The sequence below is a fragment of the Silene latifolia genome, chromosome Y (genome assembly GCF_048544455.1).
Source record: "Silene latifolia isolate original U9 population chromosome Y, ASM4854445v1, whole genome shotgun sequence".
Lineage (NCBI taxonomy): Eukaryota > Viridiplantae > Streptophyta > Magnoliopsida > Caryophyllales > Caryophyllaceae > Silene > Silene latifolia.
In genome coordinates, this window is record NC_133538.1 from 243,215,830 (window position 1) to 243,224,594 (window position 8,765).

Sequence of the window (8,765 nt, forward strand, 5' to 3'; positions counted from 1 at the left end):
TATTACGTAAAAGGGATTAAACGTAGGGGTCAGGTATCTTAAAACGGGACAGAAAAGAGTTTAAGGTTGGATTAGGCGGCCCGCTACCGCGGAGCCTAATCCAAACCTAAAATCTTTCCCTTATTATCGGAACGGAAACCGTAAACAGAGCCTTAAAACTGGAAGGGAGAACCCTTTTCCGAGGGGGCCAGGTATCCTAAAACGGGACGAGAAAGGGTTTGGGGTTGGATTAGGTGGCCCGCTACCGCGGAGCAACCTAATCCAACCCTAAACCCTTTCCCTTATTATCGAAACGGGAACCGTAAACTGAGCCCTAAAAGTGGAAGGGTGAACCTCTTTCCGAGGGGGTCGGGTATCCTAAAACGGGATGAGAAAGGGTTTGGGGTTGGATTAGGCGGCCCGCTACCGTGGAGCAACCTAACCCAACCCTAAACCCTTTCCCTTGCTATCGGAATGGGAACCGTAAACTAAGCCCTAAAAGGGGAAGGTTGAACCCCTTTCTGAGGGGCCCGATTATCCTAAAACGGGACGATAAAGGGTTTAGGGTTGGATTAGGCGGCCCACTACCGTAGAGCCACCAAATCCAACCCTAAACCCTTTCCCTTGTTATCGGAAAGAGGTTATTTAGAAGAAACGTACCTACAGTAGATGTAAAATGAACCTAATACTCTTTCTAAATGTACCTAGTACGTAAAGGAGATTAAACGACGGGGCCGGGTATCCTAAAATGGGACGGGAAAGGGTTTAGGGTTGGATTAGGCAGACCGCTACCGCGGAGCCCCCTAATCAAACCCTTAACCCTTTCCCTTGTTATCCGAACGGGAACTGTAAACTGAGCCCTAAAAGGGGAAGGGTGAACCCCTTTCCGAGAGGGTCGGGTATCGTAAACGGGACGGTAAAGGGTTTAGGGTTGGATTAGTCGGCCCACTACCGCGGAAACCCTTAATCCAACCCTAAACCCTTTCCCCTGTTATCGAAAAGGGGATATTTAGAAGAAACGTACCTACAATAGATGTAAAATGATCCTAATACTCTTTCAAAACGTACCTAGTGCGTAAAAGGGATTAAAAGAGGGGGTCGGGTATCCTACAACGGGACGGGCAAGGGTTTAGGGATGGATTAGGCGGCCCGCTACCGCGGAGCCATGTAACCCAACCCTAAACCCATTCCCTTATTATTGGAACGGGCACCGTAAAGGGACCCTAAAAGGGGAAGGGTCAACCACTTTCCGAGGGGGCCAGGTATCCTAATAGGCGACAAGAAAGGGTTTAGGGTTGGATTAGGCGGCCCGCTACCGCGGAGTCCCCTAATCCAACCCTAAACCCTTTCCCTTGTTATCAGATAGGGGTTATTTAGAGGAAATGTACTTACAATAGATGTAAAATGAACCTAATACTCTTTCTAAACGTACCTATTATGTAAAAGGGATTAAACGTGGGGGTCGGGTATCCTAAAACGGGATGGGAAAGGGTTAAGGGTTGGATTACGCGGCCCGCTACCGCGGAGCCGTCAAATGCAACCTTAAAACCTTTCCCTTATTATCGGAACGGGAACCGTAAACTGAGCCCTAAAACTGGAAGAGTGAACCCTTTTCCGAGGGGGCCGGGTATCCTAAAACGGGACGAGAAAGGGTTTGGGGTTGGATTAGGCGGCCCGCTACCGCGGAGAAACCTAATCCTACCCTAAACCCTTTCCCTTGTTATCGAAGCAGGAACCTTAAACTGAGCCCTAAAAGGGGAAGGGTGAACCCCTTCCCGAGGGGCCCGGGTATCCTAAAACGGGACGGGAAATGGTTTAGGGTTTGATTAGGCTGCCCGCTACCGCGGAACCCCCTTATCCAACCCTAAACCCTTACCCATTTATCGAAAAGGGGTTATTTAGAAGAAACATACCTACAATAGATGTAAAATGAACCTAATACTCTTTCGAAACGTACCTATTACGTAAAAGGGATTAAACGTGGGGGTCGAGTATCCTAAAACGGGACAGAAAAGGGTTTAACATTGGATTAGGCGGCCCACTACCGCGGAACCGCCTAATCCAAACCTAAAATATTTCCCTTATTATCGGTACCGAAACCGTAAATGGAGCCCTAAAACTGGAAGGGTGAACCCTTTTCCAAGGGGCCTGGTATCCTAAAACGGGACGAGAAAGGGTTTGGGTTTGGATTAGGTGGCCCGCTACCGTGGAGCAACCGAACCTAACCCTAAACCCTTTCCCTTGCTATCGGAACGGGAACCGTAAACTAATCCCTAAAAGGGGAAGGGTGAACCCCTTTCTGAGGGGCCCGATTATCCTAAAACGGGACGGTAAAGGGTTTAGGGTTGGATTAGGCGGCCCACTACCGCAGATCCACCAAATCCAACGCTAAACCCTTTCCCTTGTTATCGGAAAGGGGTTATTTAGAAGAAACGTACCTACAATAGATGTAAAATGAACCTAATACTCTTTCTAAATGGACCTAGTATGTAAAAGGGATTAAACGACGGGGTCGGGTATCCTAAAATTGGACGGGAAAGGGTTTATGGTGGGATTAGGCAGACCGCTACCACGGAGCCCCCTAATCAAACCCTAAACCCTTTCCCTTGTTATCGGAACGGGAACTGTAAACTGAGCCCTAAAAGGGGAAGGGTTAATCCTTTTTCGAGAGGGCCGGGAATCGTAAAACGGGACGGTAAAAGGTTGAGTTTTGGATTAGGCGGCCCACTACCGCGGAACCTCTTAATCCTACCCTAAACCATTTCCCCTGTTATCGGAAAGGGGATATTAAGAAGAAACGTACCTACAATATATGTAAAATGATCCTAGTACTCTTTCGAAACGTACCTAGTGCGTTAAAGGGATAAAACAATGGGGCTGAGTATCCTACAACGGGACGGGCAAGGGTTTAGGGATGGATTAGGCGGCCCGCTATCGCTGAGCCGCCTAACCCAACCCTAAACCCTTTCCCTTATTATCGGAACTTGGACCGTAAACGGAGCCCTAAAAGGGGATGGGTGAACCCCTTTCCGAGTGGGCCGAGTATCCTAATACACGATGGGAAAGGGTTTAGGGTTGGATTAGGCGGCCCGCTACCGCGGAGCCCCTTAATCCAACCCTAAACCCTTGCCCTTATTATCGGAACACGGTTATTTAGAAGAAACGTACCTAAAATAGATGTAAAATTAATACTCTTTCTAAATGTACCTATTACGTAAAAGGGATTAAACATGAGGGTCAGGTATCCTAAAACGGGACGCGAAAGGGTTTAGGGTTGGATTAGGCGGCCCGCTACCGCGGGGCCGCCTAATCCAACCCTAAAACCTTTCCCTTATTATCGGAACGGAAACCGTAAATGGAGCCCTAAAACTGGAAGGGTGAACCCTTTTCTGATGGGGGCCTGGTATCCTAAAACGGGACGAGAAAGGGTTTGGGGTTGGATTAGGTGGCCCACTACCGCGGAGCAACCTAATCCAACCCTAAAACGTTTCCCTTATTATCGGAACGGGAACCGTAAACTGAGCCCTAAAAGTGGAAGGGTGAACCTCATTCCGAGGGGGTCGGGTATCCTAAAACGAGATGAGATATGGTTTGGGGTTGGATTAGGCGGCCCGCTACCGTGGAGCAACTTATCCTAACCCTAAACCCTTTCCCTTGTTATCGGAACGGGAACCGTAAACTAATCCCTAAAAGGGGAAGGGTGAACCCCTTTCTTAGGGTCCCGATTATCCTAAAACGGGACGGTAAAGGGTTTAGGGTTGGATTAGGTGGGCCACTACCGTAGAGCCACCAAATCCAACCCTAAACCATTTCCCTTGTTATCGGAAAAGGGTTATTTAGAAGAAACGTACCTACAAAAGATTTAAAATGAACCTAATACTCTTTCTAAATGTACCTAGTACGTAAAAGGGATTAAACGACGGGGCCGGGTATCCTAAAATGGGACGGGAAAGGGTTTAGGGTTGGATTAGGCAGACCGCTACCGCGGAGCCCCCTAATCAAACCCTAGACCCTTTCCCTTGTTATCGGAACGGGAACTGTAAACTGAGCCCTAAAAGGGGAAGGGTAAACTCCTTTCCGAGAGGGCCGGGTATCGTAAAACGGGACGGTATAGGGTTGAGGGTTGGATTAGGCGGCCCACTACCGCAGAACCCCTTAATCCAACCCTAAACCATTTCCCCTGTTATCGAAAAGAGGATATTTAGAAGAAGCGTACCTACAATAGATGTAAAATGATCCTAGTACTCTTTCGAAACGTACCAAGTGCGTAAAAGGGATTAAAAAATGGGGCCGAGTATCCTACAACGGGACGGGCAAGGGTTTTGGGATGGATTAGGCGGCCGGCTATCGCTGAGCCGCCTAAGTCAACCCTTAACCCTTTTCCTTATTATCGGAACTGGGACCGTAAACGGAGCCCTAAAAGGGGAAGGGTGAACCCCTTTCCGAGGGGGCCGAGTATCCTAATACGCGACGGGAAAGGGTTTAGGGTTGGATTAGGCGGCCTGCTACCGCGGAGCCCCCTAATCCAACCCTAAACCCTTGCCCTTGTTATCGGAAAGCGGTTATTTAGAAGAAACGTACCTACAATAGATGTAAAATTAATCTAATACTCTTTCTAAACGTACCTATTACGTAAAAGGGATTAAACATGGGGGTCAAGTATCCTAAAACGGGACGAGAAAGGGTTAAGGGTTGGATTAAGCGGCCCGTTACCATGGAGCCATCTAATGAAACACTAAAACTTTTCCCTTATTATCGGAACGGGAACCGTAAACTGAGCCCTAAAACTGGAAGGGTGAAACCTTTTCCGAGGGGGCCGGGTATCCTAAAACGGGACGAGAAAGGGTTTGGGGTTGGATTAGGCGGCCCGCTACCGCGGAGCAACCTAATCCAACCCTAAACCCTTTCCCTTGTTAACAGAACTGGAACCGTAGATATTTGTTTAGTAGTTTACCTAATCCTACCTTCACTTGTTCTTGAGCTATGATGAGTAATAGGATGATCCTCCAAAGAATTCAAGTATAGAAGCCACTCCTCTTGATAGCACCAAAGATATTTGTTTAGTAGTTTACCTTAAAATTGATTACTAACACTCATATATTACACTAACAATATTAGTAATCTTTTTTGAACAATTTGGATCATCATTTCTCAAGTTTTTAGAGAAAGATGAACAATAATGTGAGAGAGGGGAAAGTTATGCATGTGTATGAATGAACATGCATGAGTTGAATAGGTAGAGAACAAAATCTCTAGTGTATTGAAGGGGTCACGGTTTTGGGAGATCGGGAGACCAGTATATGGTCCTTCCCTTTTCCCTTTTATTCTTATCAAACCTTAGGTATGTAAGGCTAGGTAAGTAGTGTTATGATGAGGTTTGTTTTAGCTTATTAAAATAAATCACCACCATCCACTAAACCCACTTCATTTTGGTCCATTTACTTAAAATGGACTACCATTTTATTTTTGCAAATTTGTTACTTGTCACACAATATGTCACATGTAGTATTATACATGTTATTAATTAATTTAATGCATGTTTATCACTTAAATATCATTTTATAAATTAATTAAATTACATACAACAAATTGACAAGTAATACTTGATCACATAAATAAAATGGGTCATTTAATTATAATTTACAACATCTTGTAATTATAATTAACCATTCATTCTCATCTCTATTGTTTCACAAACAATAAATAACTTTAGTAATAAAATATTTCAATTACTAAAATAAATCTTATTTAATCCCATTATAATAAGATATCAATATTCTCTCTCACAAATTGAATTATTCAATTTTAAGGAATTGATTAACTTGTATCATCATACAATTAATCAACTTTACAGATTAGGGCATCATCCTTTAGGTGTGACCTTAAGGGATCAACTGACCACCACCGTCCCACGACGGTAACGTCAAACTCTAGCAAGCCAATCGTTACCGATTAATGTTGATAAGTTGACTATAAAATGAATCATCCCTTACGTATTCTTAAAAATGAGATTTAAACATGTGATAATCATGATCGACAATTGTGATCGCATTATTGTCGGGGACACTTTAACAATCTCCCACTTGTCCTCGACAAGTGTGCGTCACCAATTCTCTTGTCCTATTACTATCTCCCACTCAAAGCAAGGTGTCTTTCAGGTCGTACTTGCAAGTGATCATATCGAGAGTGGCTTCCTCAATCTGGAGAATAACTGATTGACCGGAATTATCTACCATAGATACCTTCCGAGCGTGGCCACGCATTTCCAGTTCATTACTCGTCGAGTGGCCCTGAGATATTGTTTTAACCCTGACAAGGGGGTGGACAATTCCTATCGCACTATTCCCTTCGACTAGCCACATCCATGATAACCCAAAATATGCCCATTTGACCCCATTTACGAAGGTCGTAGTAACATAAATCAAAGTTAATCTGAAACCATGTCACCTTAGGCGAACAGTCTTTAGTCAAAAGAATCGACTCATTAGAATACTATAGTAGCTCTCGCCATGACCAGGCTTTATAAATTTGCCAGAACTCTATAAGCGGTCACTGCCCGACAAAGTGTTCCTAACAGTCTGCCTATGTGATCGACTAGTCATCTCACATGACTTTATGGCACTTGAACTTGCCATCTATCGGATCACACTCTAGTCACTTTGAGACGTCACCTTATACAAGTGACTATGGGCAAATACCATGTTAATCCTGGTTCACTTTAACGGGGTTCAATATTGTCATACAACCCGTTTGGATGTAACAAAGTACAAGAAAAGAGTTTTTAAAGTAAAAACTTGAACGACAAATGCGATTATCACATATGAATAGTTAATGCCTGATTACTATTTCATATTCTATAATCTAATTTGATCTTGTATGTAGTTGTTCATTTCAATTCAATTGAAATGACGTGACTCATCATGTTTAGCCTATGATTAGGCCTTCCTAAGTAGGTTTTAGAAACTCCTTGCTCAACCTTGCTACATACTCGTTTTCCTTTCGTAATGCATACCTTGTATTACAAAACTTTCTGAGTATGTGTCTAGATCCAATCTAGACAAAAACTCTCTAGTCATAGAATAGCTCCCACTGTTTTAACAGTGTGTGGGACCCATCCCTCTCGCAAATCTCATGATTGCAAGTGTACTCAATTTCCGTTGTAAGCATCTCTCATTGCTTTTATTGCTTAGAACGATTCTAACAAATCCATTTCTTAAATAACATAGCCACAATGGTTCCTTAACCATCTTTAGGTGTTTTGAATACGGTTTTTGTCCGAAACCTTATACAATCTCAACAGTCATTAGCGTAAGCCCTTACACAAATTTGTGAATTGCAAAAACACTTAACTTTGCATCTTTAATGCTTCTTCAAGCACTTAAGAATAATCAATATGGCTATTTGGTAACTATTACTTAAATTCGATTTGAAACAACTCATCATACTCAAAGTATATGAAGTGATATACATCATTACTCATTTAATTGATCCGGCAGCGGAAGCAAATGGAATCAATCAAATATGTTCAACTTGATTGAACTACTCATGAATCTTATCAACATAAGACTTCTTATTTGACGCTAATATCATGTGGATTTATCTACATAAATATGGATATTAAAGATGTATTATATTTCTCCAAGTCTTAAATCATTCCCAAGGATCAATATGTCATCCACATATTTGACTAATTAAAATTACTGTAACTCCCACTAAACTTTATTTATAAACACAACTTCTCGACCTATCGAGAAAAGTTTTATAACATGATCAAAATATCGATTCCAACTCATTCATGTCCTACTTAAGAGCCTCTCTTAAATTTCACATTATCTTAGGATGGCAAGAATCTACAAAACTCAGGACATGTATTGAATACATTCCTTCTAATTGAAGAAGTGGTTTTTAGATTCACTCGCTATATATATCTCATAATGAAACATAATCTCTAAGAAGATCCAAATAGACTTAAGCATTTCAACTAGTGCAAAACCCATTGCTACCAATCAAGCTTTGATATCTAACAATTCACTTGGAATTTATTTCAGATTTTCATGGCTCTAAGCCTTATATTGAGTTGTGACTTAAACACTCTCATGTAAGTCATATGTTCATTACTTTCCAGAAGTAATCAACTTGAATCAAACAATTTCTTTGTAAGTTGCAAGCTCTTTACTTTCTGAAAGTAACACTAATTCATCATCTTCAACAAGTGATGACTTTAACCTCCTAGGTTTTGAAGAAATAACGTCTTACACAAAACGTCTCATGTAGCCAAGAAAGACCAGTTTCTTGCGACATAACATTCTTTGTGTGGCTCTTGTATAATTTCTCCCACTCTGTCTTCTAGAAATAAACTTTTATTCTGGAAAGACAGCTTCACGAGCCACAAACCCGTTGTTATCGTGATTATCGTAAGGAAAAATGAGCATTTGTTTCTTTTGAAAACTGACAAACATGGTACCCTACCATTTCATATCTCATATGATTCGTTTTTGATTTAGTGGAAAAATGATTTAGACAAAATGATAAAATCCCCAAGAGGATCAAGTAACTCAAAGTAACTTGATTGAAGTCCAAACCATATCGAATAGGGTTTGATTTCTTTATCCAACCACACATTGTCTCATAATGTGTGCTAAGAGAGATTAACTTGTGATACTATATCACATTTCATTTGGCTTATATCAAAGTCTTCAGTTTGATAATCCCATCACGACTAGATCGTGATTCATGGAACTCTTTGAACTCCTTCAAAGATTTCTCTTTTTACCTTATTAAGTAAA